This window comes from Saccopteryx leptura, chromosome 1 (genome assembly GCF_036850995.1).
Source record: "Saccopteryx leptura isolate mSacLep1 chromosome 1, mSacLep1_pri_phased_curated, whole genome shotgun sequence".
Classification (NCBI taxonomy): domain Eukaryota; kingdom Metazoa; phylum Chordata; class Mammalia; order Chiroptera; family Emballonuridae; genus Saccopteryx; species Saccopteryx leptura.
In genome coordinates this window covers 375366151-375383080 of record NC_089503.1, presented here as the reverse complement: position 1 = coordinate 375383080, position 16930 = coordinate 375366151, and the positions used below count along the sequence as shown (strand labels likewise).

Here is a 16930-nt window from a genome sequence, read left to right as displayed (position 1 = left end):
TAGGTAATACTTGAAGTTGGTTTAAGAGCTGCAAAGCATAGTGAAGGGTAATATAAAATAGTAAACCTCCCTCTCATCCCTGAACTCTAGTCAACAATCCCTTTTACCAATTTCATGTGTCTTTCCAGATAATTCTGATTTATACAAATACATATATAATGTGTTTAGACAGACTATATATGTATCAACAAATATTTTCCCTGATTACCCTCTTAATATAAATAATTACACAACATGCCTTTCTGTTGCTCTATATTTTAGTTTTTGTGGGGTTTTTAAGGCTGTTTTCACATATTTTAGAGACTGTATTTCTATCTTTATAGTATGCTCAACTCACCATCCACATCTGGGGATATTTCTGGTCTTCCTTGGCTGCTCAATTAATCTATCTATGTACCAACAGAAAACCGTGAATTATTATAGAATTGTAATTCACATTCCCTCTCCATGATTATACTTTGAGAATTCTCCTGGCAATTCTTATGTATTTGATTTTCTAAATGAGCTTTAGGATATTTTTTCAATTCCAACACCTCAGATTTCAATTTTTAAAATCTGGAGTGAGAGGTAATATATCTGTAAGCCTCACACAATCCTATGAAGTAGGTACTCATAGGTTATGTCTTCCTGTATGCTATACTAATAGAATACAGACCAATTATCTTATTACACTTTACATTTATCTAGAATTTCACTATGTATAAATGTTCACTTTCATTGTCTCCTTTAATCTTCATAACCATGTAGGGACGGCCAGGACAGGTACTATGACTCCGTGTTACAGACGGAGAGAAGCTCATGGCTATCCTCCCCACCGGGAGGCGGGAGCTCTTCCCAACCCTGCGGAAAGCAGACAGCAGGACAAGCTCCAAGAAACACCTAAAAGACAGGGATGGTTTCCATTTTATTGCAATGCTCTGCTTTAGAAATGTTGGCAGACTATGAAATTATTAAACGTCTAATGAAGTTTAAAACTTACAATAATACTGAACATTATTATGGACACAGTGATATTTGAACTTTCACAGACGGCTGGCAGGAGAGTCACGGGGCAGAGCCTTCCGGAAGGCACCTGGGATCCAGGCGGAAGGGAGCTGGAGGAGGGAGAGGACCGCTGCTGGGACTTCTGGGCCGCAGCACCAGCCCCTCCGCGCAGGCGCTCAGAGCACTGCTCCAGGGGCTTTGGTGCCTGTGAGCATGGTCACCTCGCAGGGTCTGGACCGCTCCTGCTCCTTCCCTCCCTTCTCCTTCCTCCCCCTTTCCCCTGCACCAGACTGGGGCTGAAGCCCCACCTCTTGTGTTTCTCAGCTTTTCCCATGAGCCTCTAATTCTTACCCCTCCCTTCCCAGTCTGGCACGTTCTCCTAAAGCTTCTCTCCTCTGCATATCCTGATGGAGACAGTTGGTTACTTCACATAGTTTATATTTTAAAATTAATAAAGATTCTCTTTTCCCAAATTAAAATGAAATAAAATGGAAACGTTTTCAAACAATGAATATCCCCTCACTCACCCCATAGAATTTAAGTAACTTTCCACAAAAAAACCAACAAAACAAATAAAATGAGATTCACTGAAATGGTTTTCTTGGAATAATACACCTTAATCAGAAAGCATTCTCTATAGAAATTAGTTTTAATATTATTTGTATGTGAAATTTCTCTTTTATTGATATAATTAGGAAAGTGTTTTCATTTCCTTGTTCAAATTTCCCTTTGATTAAAAAAAAAAAAAACTACTGTATTTTCCCTTAAATAAAAAAAAAGGTAATTTCTTTTAGAAGTGAAATAACCAAACTTAGATATACTTTTATGGTAAGCTTTGGCTAACATTATTTGTAATAAGCAATAGTTTATATCAAGTAACTGGACACAATTTGAAGTTGATTTTATTTTCCTCCCAAGACCTTGTTTGCTCTTCACTGAGAAACTTCTGTGGTTCTATTTTGTTCACCTTGTATCTTTTCAAACTTAAACACAATCACTTGAGCCGTTCTCAGTCAGCAGCATTTCTGCCCTGTGTTTGAAAACTGCTGCAAGGTCAAATGTGATCTGTTTATCAACATGATCTTTCTGTGGGCAGATCCAGAATATATCATACATATCCTTCAAACTGTTCCGAAGAATGTCATCATTATTGGCAGAGTTGTGACCACAACTTCTACTAACAAACTCTAAAGAGGACGCACTGCTCAAAGCACAAAGATACTTGTAGAATTTTTGCCGAAAGTCTGGCATGTGTGTGCCTTTTCCTTCGCCAGCAGTGTTAACACCACAGTGATGGTCTTACCCTTAAGATGATTTACAACTGTTACATAAAGCTAAAATTCTTATTTTAATTTTTTGAGAATTTAATGGAATCATTAAATATTTATTAAAAATGTAAATGACCTCTGTCTCTGTCACAAAAAAAAAATGTAATTGCAATTCCAATGTTTAATATCCACCCAGCTGCCATATAAAGAATGACTCCTACACTTCACTGCCTTTACATCTGGACCTGGTGCACACAAATTTCAGCCATTACGGTCTGTCAGCCCCCACATGCAAATGTTGAGGATACTGTGTCAATTTCTGAGTCTATTTGAGCCCTTGGCTTAGAATGGAAATGGAAGAATTTGATGAGTGAAATTGCCTTCTTCCTAATTTAAGCTTCTATAGCACACACCCTCCCCTGCCTCTAACTTGAGGAGTGCCCATCTCAGACTGGGGGAGGGGCACAGTCCCCAGACCTTCCCAGGAGTTGGCAGTAGTTGCCTTTTTTTTTTGGTGGTGGGTGGAAAGAGTGCAATATGTCATAAAATTTGTCAGTTTAAACATTTTAAATGTACAATTCAATGGCATTAATTAATTTACAATATTGTTCAACTAGCACCAGAATCTATACTGCTCACAAAAATTAGGGGATATTTCAAAATGAATATGAAGTGATAAAATATCCCCTAATTTTTCCAAAAAAAAAAAAAAAATTCATGACTCCAAAAAAAGGCCTGTGCCCATGAAGCAGTAATTCCACCTTGCCCCCACCTGTGTGGAAACTTCTAGTCTACGGTCTCTATGAATTTAGCTATCTCATTGCTAAAGCACCTGCAGTCAATGAAGTAACGTTTAACTTTGAGCTACCGAGTGAGTCACTGTTGCCCTCACCACAATTAAACTTAAGCTCCCTTTCTGTTCAGGTGTTGGTGCCGGTAGTTAATAGACATGAAAACAAACAGTGGCTCTCAGTGTGCCAACTACCGCGAGAGGTGATGTTGCTCAGTAGATGTTCTCTTTTTCCCTTCCTCTATCCAGTGTCTAACATGGTACCAACCAATACCAACATCAAACCAGGAACTGAAAACTATTGCTGATTAATTGATTGGAAAATGAATTCCTCATGACAAAGTATGTGAATTACTCCTGACTTGATTCTTCCTTTGCCCACCAGGAACGGAGATCCCTGGGCAGTGAGAAGGAGCAAACCAAGCATACGTTTCAGGAGAAAGAGGCCTCAGAGAACCGGGTTTCCCGACTGTATTTACGAGATGAGATTTCATCTTCCCTCCCAAGTCTTATCTCCATCTGCCGATGGAGCAGAAGCGCCCTCTTTCCAGCTGTGCATCGGGACTCAGTCTGCTGCACTGTTTTTCCTTTGTTACAGCCCTGAGAACTCTGCTATTTTTTTCTCAAGGGAAGGAGAACCACAGCAGCCCTGTACATATCTGCTTTCCTTCGGCATAAGAAGATGAATTCTCCTGTAGCTAGGAAACACGTGAAGCCCCATCTTCGTACTACAGCTGTCCAATGACTTTATTTAGCCATATAACACAAAATATTACATGCTGGGAATTTATTTCTTAATGGAGCAAGAGAAAAGCTCCTCATTACAAATGCAGACAACTACAGGCTGTCTGGGAACCTAACATATTTCATAGTAGCATGTGAGGTTATCCAAAAAAAAGCAGTTCTTCCAAATTTGAAAACAAGATGTCTAGACTCTTTTCTTAATTGATGGCCATGCATAAAAATGTATCATAAAAATGCGTCTGAAACTGTAAGGAGCGTAGCACTAACAAGGCACCTCTTTCAGAAAAATTAGGTTGTGTCTATGAGAATACATAATCATTTAACAAACATCTGTCTTAACAGCCAAATAATTCTGTTACTTTGGGTTTTTCCAATCTTGTTTTCTCAGTGATTATTTCTGGTGCCTAAAATTTTACAGAAAAAAAGTTTCCTGAATGGATAGTGATGATTCAGTGCTATTTTTAGTTTCATATTTATAATTGTCATTTTAATCATTTAATAACTACCAACTTCAGTCCCCATTAAATGTTTTAATAGCTCATAAAATAGCCATATGAGTAAAACCATACTTGATTTCATTGAGAACCATTACAAAGAATAATTTTCTATAACAAGGATAGTTCCAGAGCCCAATAGTTGGACATTGCTCTCCTGGTTATTTATACATACATACATACTTCTAGGAGACAAAAGCTTCCTGAATGGATAGTGATGATTCAGTGCTATGGCTAGTCATCATATATATAAAACTTGCTATCAAGAGCAATTAATTATGTAAACAAGACTGATTTCCTAAATCAACATAACTGTGGGGATTGGTTGTTTTGTACACATTATCTAACTTGCTAAATACGACTCTACAAAATCATTGAAGAGTGATGTTAAAAGATTATCTGACAGCAAAGTTCCTTCTTAGTGGCTGGGTACGTGAACCTTTGCTCCTCAGTGCTGACTGAGGCTCTGAGTGCAAAAGTCAGTCAATTAAACAGGTATGTGTCAGTTCCAATCACGGTTCCAGCAGGATGCGAGGAGCTGAGCTCCAGGCTTTCCCAGTATGCTAAGGATTCTTCAATGTGTTTGGTATTTAGCTACCTAATGAACACATTCATTTCAAAGCAGATAGTGCTCATGAGGTAAGATGGGCATTATTTTGTGTTAGATTCCAAAGGTATAAATGATTAATGCTAAAAAGTAAAAATGAAGCAACCATATCATTCTTTTCATTGCCCTACAGTGACCTATGAGCTAATAATAGGCAGTGGAGAGACCATTTATATAGGGCATACCAAGTTGAGGGGGCCTAAAACTGATCAAGGAGACTGGACTCTGTCTGCTAGAAGGCTGTTCTCTCTTCAGACCATCATTCCACCCATCTGTCCATCCATTACACATCTTTCATGTTGAGATTCAAATAAGCCAGAACCATTATATTTTGCTGAGAGAAGATACCAAGATGATTACAGCATGATTCCCTTGGTCTACCTGAGGATCAGACCAGGAAATACAAAGTATCTTGGAGGAAGTGGGTCAAAGTTTCGAACTTGATTCAGAAGGAGAGCAAGTCAAGGAAATAAGAAAGAGATGGGATTTGGACTCCTACCCGGCCCTCATCACCAGGAGCATCCTGGACCTAGAGCCATCCAAGTCTGTAAAGGATTCTTTCTCTAGACCCCGATGTCTAAAAGAAGTACGGTGCTCAGAAGCTGTTTTGAGATTCAAGTGGAAACAGTGACAAAATTCTCCTATGAAAGTATCTGAGAAATACTGCTACCAAATTTAGAAAGAGCCTCAGAGAGTTTGTTCATATAACATTATAGTATTTTTCTTTCCATTGAGGAGAAAGAAAGAATTTTCAATTTAGGTTGGAAGAAAAGTGTTCGCTATGAGATACTGGAATAACTTGGGAATAGAGATTTCAGTTAAATTCTTAGATTTTTTGCAAACACTCTAAATTCTCATTGTTTTTGAATAATTTAAGTAAAATCCTGCAGAAATTGACCAAAGATCATACAAGTCACCAACTTAAAGTATCAGCACCAAACGATTTTGTTGAATTATGGTTCCTCTCATCTAGATATTTGAGACGTTGAAGTCTCACTTGTTACTACCAAATATATCTAAGAGAGAACTGTGGGTCTCCAAGAGTAGAAGTTTAGGAATCAGTGACAGCAAGAGGAGAAGACTTTTCTGAGTAAGGGTGCTCCCTCCCTGATCCTCAAGTTGGAAACTCAGCATTAGAGCCAGTTTGCAACAGAACTGACGTTTCAGTCTTTCCTTTTCGTCTAAAGCTTCCAACTTCCTTAAGCTCTCACTCCTGGAAAAGCTTTTGGCAGTCAGTTGTTGCAACCCACAATTTCTGTAGCTTTTCATCTTTTTACTATACTCTTTCTGCATCTGAGCCTCACTTTCCGTATGTGGTCAGTAATGTCACCACCATCGGAAGTAAAAAGGCCTTCAGCGTGGTCCTCTTTGCCCACACAAGGGCAGGGATGTGGGGCAGGAAAGAAGTCCAGTGTTCATGGACTTCCAGATACTCTGAAACTATACAGAATACATCATTACTCATTTTATACACATGAAAATGGACACAGACACCTTTGGGAATTCTCTGAAGGTACAAAGAAAGCCCGTCATTGGGTCTGGGTCTCCATTACACACTCAGACGCCAGGCTGGGCCTCCTGTGGCAGTTCTCAGAAGGATGCTGTTGGCCAGCTAGCGTTGTTATCTCTACTTCTGAATTCTATTAGGATGATAATGATTTTAAAAGTAAAAGTTTTCACTTGCATTTATTTGAGTCTGTTCTATATTTTAGGCACTCTGCTAGAAGCTTCCAGGTGATATTACTAAATATTTACTAAAAATTGCTAATTTTTACAAGTGCTTAAAATGAGGCTTAGGCAAGTCAGCTGACTCAGAAGGGCGTTGTTGGCCACCTAGCCTTCTCATTCTGCTCGTGAATCCTATTAGGGTGACAAGAATTATATGAAACAAGAGCTGTGACATTTTTGGTTCATGCAAGATAATCCTTCCTTCCTTCCTTCCTTCCTTCCTTCCTTCCTTCCTTCCTTCCTTCCTTCCTTCCTTCCTTCCTTCCTTCCTTCCTTCCTCCCTCCCTCCCTCCCTCCCTCCCTCCCTCCCTCCCTCCCTCCCTCCCTCCCTTCCTCCCTCTCTCTCTCCTCTCTCCCTCCCTTCTTCCTTCCTTCCTTCCTTCCTTCCTTCCTGATACTCATAACCATACTATTTTCTAGGCTGTTGTAATAATCAAATGATGTATCTTTAAGACCCTTAGAAGACAATCTTTTAAAATGAGACTATATGTATATGTGTGTGTATATATGAGTATAGTCACACACACACAATTATACCTATCTAAAAGATTTTATATATATGTATATATGTGCATATACACTATTCTTATTAAAGTGATACCTCAATAGAAGAAATACAGAGCTCACATCGCTGGTGCTGATTTTCTAACAACAGTGGTCCTTGATATGCTGTTTTTCTGAAAAGTACGTCAGTGCTACAACTGATTAAATCATGCCAATATGACTGACACGCTCCCGAGACGTCTTTCACCTTGGCAGAACACAGGGAGTCGCACATAAGATTTTTCATAGTATTAATGAAGCCTCCCGAGTCTTCTGGACTAAATACCTCCAAACTCAGTGGGACCACAGTCAAGCAGCCCAGAAGTTGTATCCTTTGCTTAAAATAGTTTGTGGAACCATGATACCAAGATCCGTGTGATCCAAGTATTTTAAATGCTTCCACACCATTTCAAGTACAATCACAAATTTTAAAAATACTCCTCTACCATCATATAGAACAGAAAAAGAGCAGACCTTTGCAAACCTTGTTTAAGTGAGATATTTGAGTATCTAAACCTACTTTAAAAATTGTATCATTAATGCCACGATCTATCAGTACAGTACTGGCTCTTTCATTAGCCAATTCCCGTTAAGTATTAAAGCGACAGCTGCAACATTGAGTTAAACGGCATGCTCAATGACCGATGAACTACAAAACTAGTTCAAACTGATGCATCATTTGGCCAAACCCTCCTAAGAATGAGCTCTTTAGGATCTCTTTAGAAACACGAAACCCCTAGAAACCACTACCACAAATAGCCAGCATTTAAAATAACTGCCAAGCCACCTGCTTTTCTCTAGGAAACATCAGAAAACTCACAGGTTAGAAAAACTACGTAGAGCCTACAAAGTCTCAACCTTCCTGATGAAGCTGAATTATTTTGTTTAAGATACTTTATTTCCCCATTTCTGAGAAATATAAAGCCCCCACTTCAGATTCGGTTCAAGCAACAGACTGATTTGCGAAAGAAGATCCCGTAACAGACGGATGCCGAAGACCACTTCTTTGTCACTTTGGTCTTGACTTGGCACAGCGTGTCAGATGGTATTCATTTGGAATAAAGAGACTGATGACATAACATGGCCAACCCTCCTCTCTAAGTGGCTTTACTAGAAGTGGGTAAGGGCAGAAAAATATAAATTCATCTGTCCATAGGCAACCAAAAACATACCAACTCATCTTGGAGTAATTTAACCAATGAGATGATTTAGAAGACAGTTCAGTGGCACCATTTTTGGAAGGTAAAAGCTTAGCAGAAGGAACATAAATCAAAGGTGACTGGCAGGTAAAGGATATACGCAGCAATCAGCCAAACCATGTGCACACTGGCACAAACTCAATGAGATCATTTATAAAATTTTTAAGGCAGGAGTACACAAAAGGGGGTCTGGTGCTAACTAAATCCACAGATAGCTTACATGCCACTGAAATAAACACTTCCAGATGCGGGTGTACAAAAACCTTTCACAGAAAGAAATGTTTTCTTTCATAAATCTGAAGGAGGGACTCTTAGCAGGGAAGGGCAAGAAGTCTGAAACTGAGACCGAGTTTCATAGAGGTTGGAAGCCTTGTTGAGGTGGAGTAATCGTGTGGGTAATGATGAACTGCACATGGTGTGCCTCCAGCAGAAGCATCACTACAGCCAGTAGGACCAAATTTCTGTTAAGCCGAGGAAAACATACTAGCATCTGGAGACGCCAGTCCTCTACAATCCGCTGTCTAAGTCAGTGTTGCTCTCATTACTTTTCTTAGTGTTTCCTTTCCTGGGGGTGTATGTGGTGGTGGAGATAAGGAATTCACACAGAGATAAAAGTCTCTAATCAAAGATCAGAAAAATGATGTTCTGGAACTTACACTAGCACAGAGCTAATGCAGGCATGGCTTTTATGATGAAACCTTTTCGAAATCTGGTGAGCTTACAGTCATCTCTCAGGAATGCATGGCCAAAGTCACTAATGGCTTAGAAAGTCGATCTGCTCATCAAGATAGCCTAATAATATGTGGGACTTTCTGGTCATATATATAAACACTGCCAGAACTTCAAATAGAAAGCTAGAATGTCTTTTTTTTTTTTAATTCAGGTGATCTATGCACTGAGCTTTCTCCACCCTCTGTCCCCTGGAAATCCCCATGAAATTAAGTTTCCTTGCTGAATCTTTATATTTCATCCAAATTCTTTGTAAATATCTGAGCACTAAATCCGTTCTTGAGAATATTTTTAACTGTTTTATGCATTGACCCAACGTATAAGCCTGTCATCTTTTATTCTTTCATTCAGCATCTTACTCTATTTATTCTTTATGCCAAGTATCTCTTGAATATATTGTCTTCCCTGTACTCAACATCATTGCCTTAGCAGAGGTTTTCTGGCCTCTGGCCTGCAATATTGCAGTGGCTACCTCATCAGTCTTTCTGCCTGTTATACATCCTAGCTCTGGTCCCTCCTCTACACCATCATCTGAGTTATTTTTCTACAATACAGATGTGTTCATGTCAACCCTATGCTCAAAAACTCTAATATAGCTTCTTGATGGCCGTATCAAGTATCTAAAAAGAAAATTTCCAAACAAAATCTAACTGAAAACCCAATATATACGGAAATCAAAATGTATCTGTATTATTTTGAGCAAAGCCTTTATTATTTGCAGAATACCTGTAAAGTACTTGGGGGTTTCTGCAGAGAAGCTATCCACGGGCTAGTCTACACTGTGGAGTCCCGGTAAGCTGGTCTACTCCGCGGGGTCCCAGTTAGCTGGTCTACTCCGCGGGGTCCCGGTAAGCTGGTCTACTCCGCGGGGTCCCGGTAAGCTGGTCTACTCCGCGGGGTCCCGGTTAGCTGGTCTAGACCACGGGGTCCCGGTTAGCTGGTCTACTCCGCGGGGTCCCGGTTAGCTGGTCTAGACCGCGGGGTCCCGGTTAGCTGGTCTAGACCGCGGGATCCCGGTAAGCTGATCTAGACCGCGGGGTCCCGGTTAGCTGGTCTACTCCGCGGGGTCCCGGTTAGCTGGTCTAGACCGCGGGGTCCCGGTTAGCTGGTCTACTCCGCGGGGTCCCGGTAAACTGGTCTAGACCGCGGGGTCCCGGTTAGCTGGTCTACTCCGCGGGGTCCCGGTTAGCTGGTCTAGACCGCGGGATCCCAGTTAGCTGATCTAGATCGTGGGGTCCCGGTTAGCTGGTCTACTCCGCGGGGTCCCGGTAAGCTGGTCTAGACCGCGGGGTCCCGGTTAGCTGGTCTAGACCGCGGGGTCCCGGTTAGCTGGTCTAGACCGCGGGGTCCCGGTTAGCTGGTCTGGAACTCAAAGCCTTTGTAAATGTCACCGCCCTGCCCCCCACGCTTCCTTCCTCTCCCCCAGTGGTCTCCAAATCGACTCTGTTCCTCACCTTGGACTAACAGTCATCCTGCTTGCATATATTTATCTTTTCTTTTCCATTTTATTCCAGCTCTTCTTTCTGTCTGAATTATATTTTAGAATTCTTACTAATTTCCTTCACCTCTGTCTCATAAACTCGTTCAAATTTAATGACCTTACAAGGTTCCCGTGACTTCTTCCGGCAAACCCGCCCTCCTTCTCTGGGCCTGACTTCTGCCCACTCTTCAGGCACGACACCCACCACGGGGCTGCTGACAGCGCCACTCCTGGGCTGTCCTGGGACATCCCGTGATTTACCTCCATGTACCAGAGCCCCATGTCAACCCATCTAACGCAATGTTTGGCAAATGTTTATGAATTAATAAACGGAGATATCAGAGCCAGAAGGATCTCAGGACATGTTAGGGATGTTATCACTGGTCCTTCTACTTCTAAATCGTGTAGTTCAATTGTACAAGCATGAACGCTGCAAATGGACTGTTATTACCTAGTCCAAACTCAGAAAGCCAGCGCCGTCCTCTGTACGTGAAGTGTGCTTTCATCCCGCCAGGAAGGCATGTGGTTTGAATTGTTTTTCCAGCAGTGGTGGGTGATAGATTGACTCGTAGCGGTACAGGGTCTCGCCTGGCCTTCTTCTTCATTTTCCACTTTAACTGTTTGTGAGCTGACTGTGTGAGTGAAAGATAGCGCACGCCGCCTAAAACTGAAGTGAGGTTAGTTCACCCGCACGAGGATCAGCCCCTAACACGGTCTTCCCCAGCTACAGGAGAAAAGCACAACGCAGGGCCCAGGCTGGAGTTCTTGCCCCCACCCCTGCCCTCCCCTCTCTCTCTTTTAAAAACATCAACAGCTTGCTTGGATGAGGAATGCTTGTCAACTATAACTTATTTACTTATTAGGCTCTTACCTACTTAATCTAGAATCTGGCAATGGGTGTTTTAGGTTAAATCAGGAATGCAGTTAAATCAGAGCCAGAAACGCAGTCTCTGACTTCTCTACTGGAAACTATAAAATCCGCACAAGTGTTTCAATTGGAATTGACAGGAGCTTGTGGGCCCAGCTGTGAATCTCTGGAGCCAGAGAGCCAACGCAGATACTCCCTCCTGGTGTTTCCAGCACGGGTACAGCTGCCCAACTGCCACCTTGAATGCACCTGGGCAAATTCAGAGCCTGACCCTGGGATCTGACCTCTGCCAACTCATCAGCTGAAATATATCCCGATCTGGAGCGCCAGCTTCTCAGTCTGGGTATGTGCCCAGGCCTGCAAGTGCACGCCAATCAGGTGGGAAAGCCTAGCCAGGTGCCCGGGCAAAATGAACATCTGACTGACACATGGGCTATGAGTTCTCTCTTCGCACGGCTTGGGGTCACACACAGGCGGTGGGGGTGGGGGTGGGGGTGGAATATTTGATCTGTGCACACATAGGCAGGGGGCTGTGGTTTACATCAGATCATGACTAAAACACCAGTCAGGAAAACAATGCATAATAAGTATTTTCCTGCATATTTTTCCTACCTTGTAGATAGCCTTAAAAATATACTGGATACGACAAGAGCCAGGTATCAGTTTCGTTTTTGGAAGGTGTAGGTTTTCCACTTAGAACAATCCACTTACGTTGTGGGATTAACTCTGCAACTGTATCACGTAACTTAAACGGCAGTTCAATGATATTTGTGTGACTAAAGTATAATATAGCACTATTTAGAAACCATCAAAAGGTAAATCATCACCAGTTTAACAAGCGCTCATCATGGTTGCTTGGCGGGGCTTTTTGTCACACTATCAATAAAACAGTACGCAAATGTTTCACTTGAACAAACCACACTTAACGAATGCTAGACATTTCTGCCAATGGTAAATAAAAAATCTATTTTAATAAAACTAATGAATTCTTCTCTAATACTCAGTTTAGATATAAAATCTTAACTGAAAAAATTAAATAAGTATTTTTGCTAGGTGAACACAAGCAATTTAATATACTGAGTTATATGCTTAATTTGGAGATTTTCAACCATTTTCATCTCATGGCACACATAAACTAGTTACTAAAATTCTGCAGCACACCAAAATATATATTTTTTGCTGATCTGTCAAAAAAAATAGGTATAATTTTGATTTGTTCACACTGGACAGCTATTATTGTGTTGGCTGTTGTTAAGTTTTTAAACTTGACAATCTAATTCTAAAGAAAAAGAGGTCAGTGCCCCTGATTAAATAGCCAGGTACTGGATGTTTTAAAAATTCTTGTAGCACACCAGTTGAAAATCACTGGTCTAATTCAATACTTACAATCTTCTTATTTATTCAGACTTTAAAAAGTTTCTTGTCATTTTTAAAGAACAGTATTTAAATTACAGATATCTCAGCTTAGTTTAGTTCCAACTAATCCTAATGCTGCTTTCATGAATTTATGAGTTAAAAGAATCCTGTGATTTTTTTTTTAAAGAAAAAATAATTTCATTTTGGGAGACACTCAAAATATTATAGTTTCCGTTCTGTCCCTATTCCTTCAGAAGGTTGCAAAGACCTAGGCACTATAATGAAGCATTCAAATCTCAAGATCTGACCCTTTTAGAATATTCTGCTCAAAAAGTTTCTTTTTGTTGTCAACGACTCCTCCTTCCTTGCTCTCATGTTCAAATTGATCCTCCACTCTCCGAGATGCCTTTTATAAGGAATGGGGATTCACTGACTCCCTCCGGGATCTACTTCAAATGGGAAAAGGCTTTAAAGGACCCAGCTTGGAGAAGATGCACAGAGCTGATGAGCGCTGTCACCTTTCACTTCTATTTTGACTATCCTCCATTTAAAGACTACTTTTCTCCTTTTCAAAATATGCACCTGAAAATTCTAGGAGTCTATGCAGGATATCTTGGGGGCCTAATAGACCTTTGATTTGAAAGTTCATTTACAGTTTTTGTGCTACTCAAAATAAAGGTTCTATCATTTCATGTTTTATATGATATTTAAACTTCTCATAAATGTTTTGTTGATTAGGAAGTTATGTCTTGCACTTTTTGTTTATTAGCTTGTTTTTTATAATTAAAGCAGTTCAAATAAAAGCTCTGCATAAAACTGTGCAAGTGAGTACATCACCCTCATATATACCTCATGCCAAACTAAATGTGAAGTATTTACTGCTAATATAAAAGTGGAGGCAGAAAAAAGCAAAACGTGTTTGAATAGCTACTGTTTACTACACAAACAAACCAGGTAACAGTACCAAATTTTTCAAAATGGAACTGGGTAAGTCTTATAAATAATTCACTGGTTGTGCCAATTGAAGGCATTGCTGCAGACAGTTCAAATGAGATGAGATCTCTCTTCCCCTCTCAGTTCTGCCTAATAATTAAAAAAGGTTTTTACAATTAACATACGGGTGCACATATCTTGACAAATTAGTGTTTTCGTTTTCTTTCAATAAATACCCAGAACTGGAATTGCTCAGTCATATGGTATATCTATTTTTGGATAAACACCCAGAAGTAGAATTGCTGAGTCAGATAATGGTATACCTATGTTTAGTTTTTTGAGTAATCTTCATACTGTTTTCCACAGAGGCCACACCGTTTGCAGTCCCACTCATGGTACACAAAGGTTCCCTTTTCTTTACATCCTCGCCAACACATGTCATTGGTAGACCTTTTGATAGCAGCTGTTCTGACTGGTGTGAGATAGTATCTCATTGTGGTTTTGATTCGCAGCAACCTAGGTATCCACTGACAGATGAGTGGATAAATAAGACGTGGGGAGGGTGAGTAAACGGAATATCACACAGCAATAGAACTAATGAAATCTTGCCTGTTGCAGCAACACAGACAAATCTAGAGGGTATGATGGTAAATGAAATAAGTCTGGTGAAGAAAGACAAATACTGTATAGTTTCACTTACATGTGAAACAAAAAAAGACCAAAACAAACAAAACAAAAACAGACTGGGAAACAGAGATCAAAAGAATGGTTACCACAAGGGAGAGGGTGGGAAAAAGTATGAAAATGGGAAGGGAATATAGCCAGTATTATCGTGACAGGTTTACACGGTGACAGATGAGTACTAGAGTTAATGATGTGATCACATTGTCAAGTATCAAAATGCTGAACCACTATATTGTATGCCTGAAACTAATATAATAAATAAAAGATTGTGTACCACTATACTTAAATTAAAAAAAAATCTATTAAAAAAACCAAAAAAGTTTTGTAATATAACATGATTGTGCCACCTCCGTTTGGCAACCCAGACTCATGACACTATTTTTACCACAGCAGTATCAGTAACGATGGTTACAAATTTGGATTCAATGAGTTTGACCCTGAAACTTGAAGCAAATATTTGTAGAAGGGTCTGCAGGTGACTGAGATGTTCTTTATCACATCTTTGAGTAGCTTATAATGTTTTAAGCATCTTAAAAATATTTTTCAGAAAATCATCAAGAGTTATGCTGGATAAAATAATCCATATATATATATTAATTTTTCCCATTGATTTGAGAGAGAGAGAGAGAGAGAGAGAGAGAGAGAGAGAGAGAAATAGGGGAAGGGGAAAGGGGTGGAGAAGAAGAGGAGGAGAGAGAGAAGCATCAACTCATTGTTTCACTTGGTTGTTCCATTTAGTTGTGCACTCACTGATTGCTTCCCACATGTGCCCTGACTGGGGATTGATCCCATGACCTCAGTGTGCCAGGATGATGCTTTATCCACTGAGCCACCAGGCCAGGGCCAAGATCCATATATTAATTCCCTCTAAACATTATCAGTTTTAAAATGTGAGCATATTGTTAATGAAACAACTTTTAAGCAAAAAAATTCCACGATTAATGCAGCTTGTGTAGAACATTATTAAATACTTCTATTAATATATGTTTGACTCAACACTTCTAAATGCTTTGTAAATAAATAAAACATAGAAATAAAGTGGACAGTGTGATGGTTGTAATATTACAACTGTCATCCATAACTCTGAAATACCTTCCCTTTCCTACGGAATGAGATTTTAAGAGTGGACTGTCTAGCCATAACATACAGATATCCTGAAATATTTAATAAAGAAGCCCTTTTCTTGTGGAACATCTTTTAATACCCGTTGGAACACTTGTCTTCTAGACAATATAGTTTAGGAAATGTTATCTCATATTTTCAGGATAAGATCACTTCAAGAGTTAAAAACAGAGGTCAGTCTGCAAAGAGGGAGTTCAGTGAGTGGGACGCGTGAGAATTCAGGGAAGCTGATGGTCCCAGAGGCCCGCGCAGTCCTCAGCTCCCGTCCGGACAGGGCACTGGCACTGGCTAGGCCACCAGAAGCCTGTGACTTAATCCTTCCGGAACCTGACTTTCCTATCCATAGGTGGGGATGACACTCATCTTGCTGTGGTGTGCGAATAAAGAACAATGCAGGGAACAGTTTCTTTGAAAGTATAATACTATATACTGCAAGTTACTATTTTGTCAACCAACACTTATCTCAAATTCTAAAGATCTCTCTCAAGCCCTTCCAAATTCTTTACTTACACATTTCAAACATCCCTCCCTAACTAATCCTAAATTGACTGCTGTGTTAAATTGAAGCATGTAAAATTTCTGATATTCAAATGTACATGAGACTGCAATCTCATATAATTTGACAGAATAAAAATTTTTCTTTTTTTTTTTTTTTTGCATTTTTCCGAAGCTGGAAACAGGGAGGCAGTCAGACAGACTCCCACATGTGCCCGACCAGGATCCACCCGGCATGCCCACCAGGGGGCAATGTTCTGCCCCTCTAGGGCATCGCTCTGTTGCATCCAGAGCCATTCTAGCGCCTGAGGCAGAGGCCACAGAGCCATCCTCAGTGCCTGGGCCATCTTTGCTCCAATGGAGCCTCGGCTGCAGGAGGGGAAGAGAGAGACAGAGAGGAAGGAGAGGGGGAGGGGTGGAGAAGCAGATGGGCACTTCTCCTGTGTGCCCTGGCCGGGAATCGAACCTGGGACTCCTGCATGCCAGGCCGACGCTCTACCACTGAGCCAACCGGCCAGGGCCCAGAATAAAAATTTTAACCACAACCCCCCACCCTATTTTAAAATTAAAAACAGCTAAACTAAAAGTTTCATATTTTTTCTATAGAATACTCACCTAAGGTTATTCTTATAAATGTCACATGTTAATTTTTCTTTTCTGAGACTCAGTAGCCCACAGTTATAAAAAGGTACTTAAGTCCAATTTATCTGATAGATTCAGTAATTCCAAAAAGTGTATTGAGGAAATTTTTACTTTTAGTAAAAACATGTATTTAAGAATTCTTACCCGATTTCTACTTGGAATTTACATTAAAAATGTATTCTAATATTCTATGACATTATATTTTTCAGATTGAACACATAAAACACAGACACATCTGATGCCATCATGTCATAAGAATTATTT

General features: G+C 40.3%; 1 protein-coding gene across 8 annotated transcripts in view; it reads right to left on the bottom strand.

Moving 5' to 3' along the window:
• Window positions 1-16930, bottom strand: part of SUPT3H (SPT3 homolog, SAGA and STAGA complex component) — a 437116-nt gene that overhangs the window by 57079 nt on the left and 363107 nt on the right. The gene's annotated exons all lie outside the window — the stretch shown is intronic.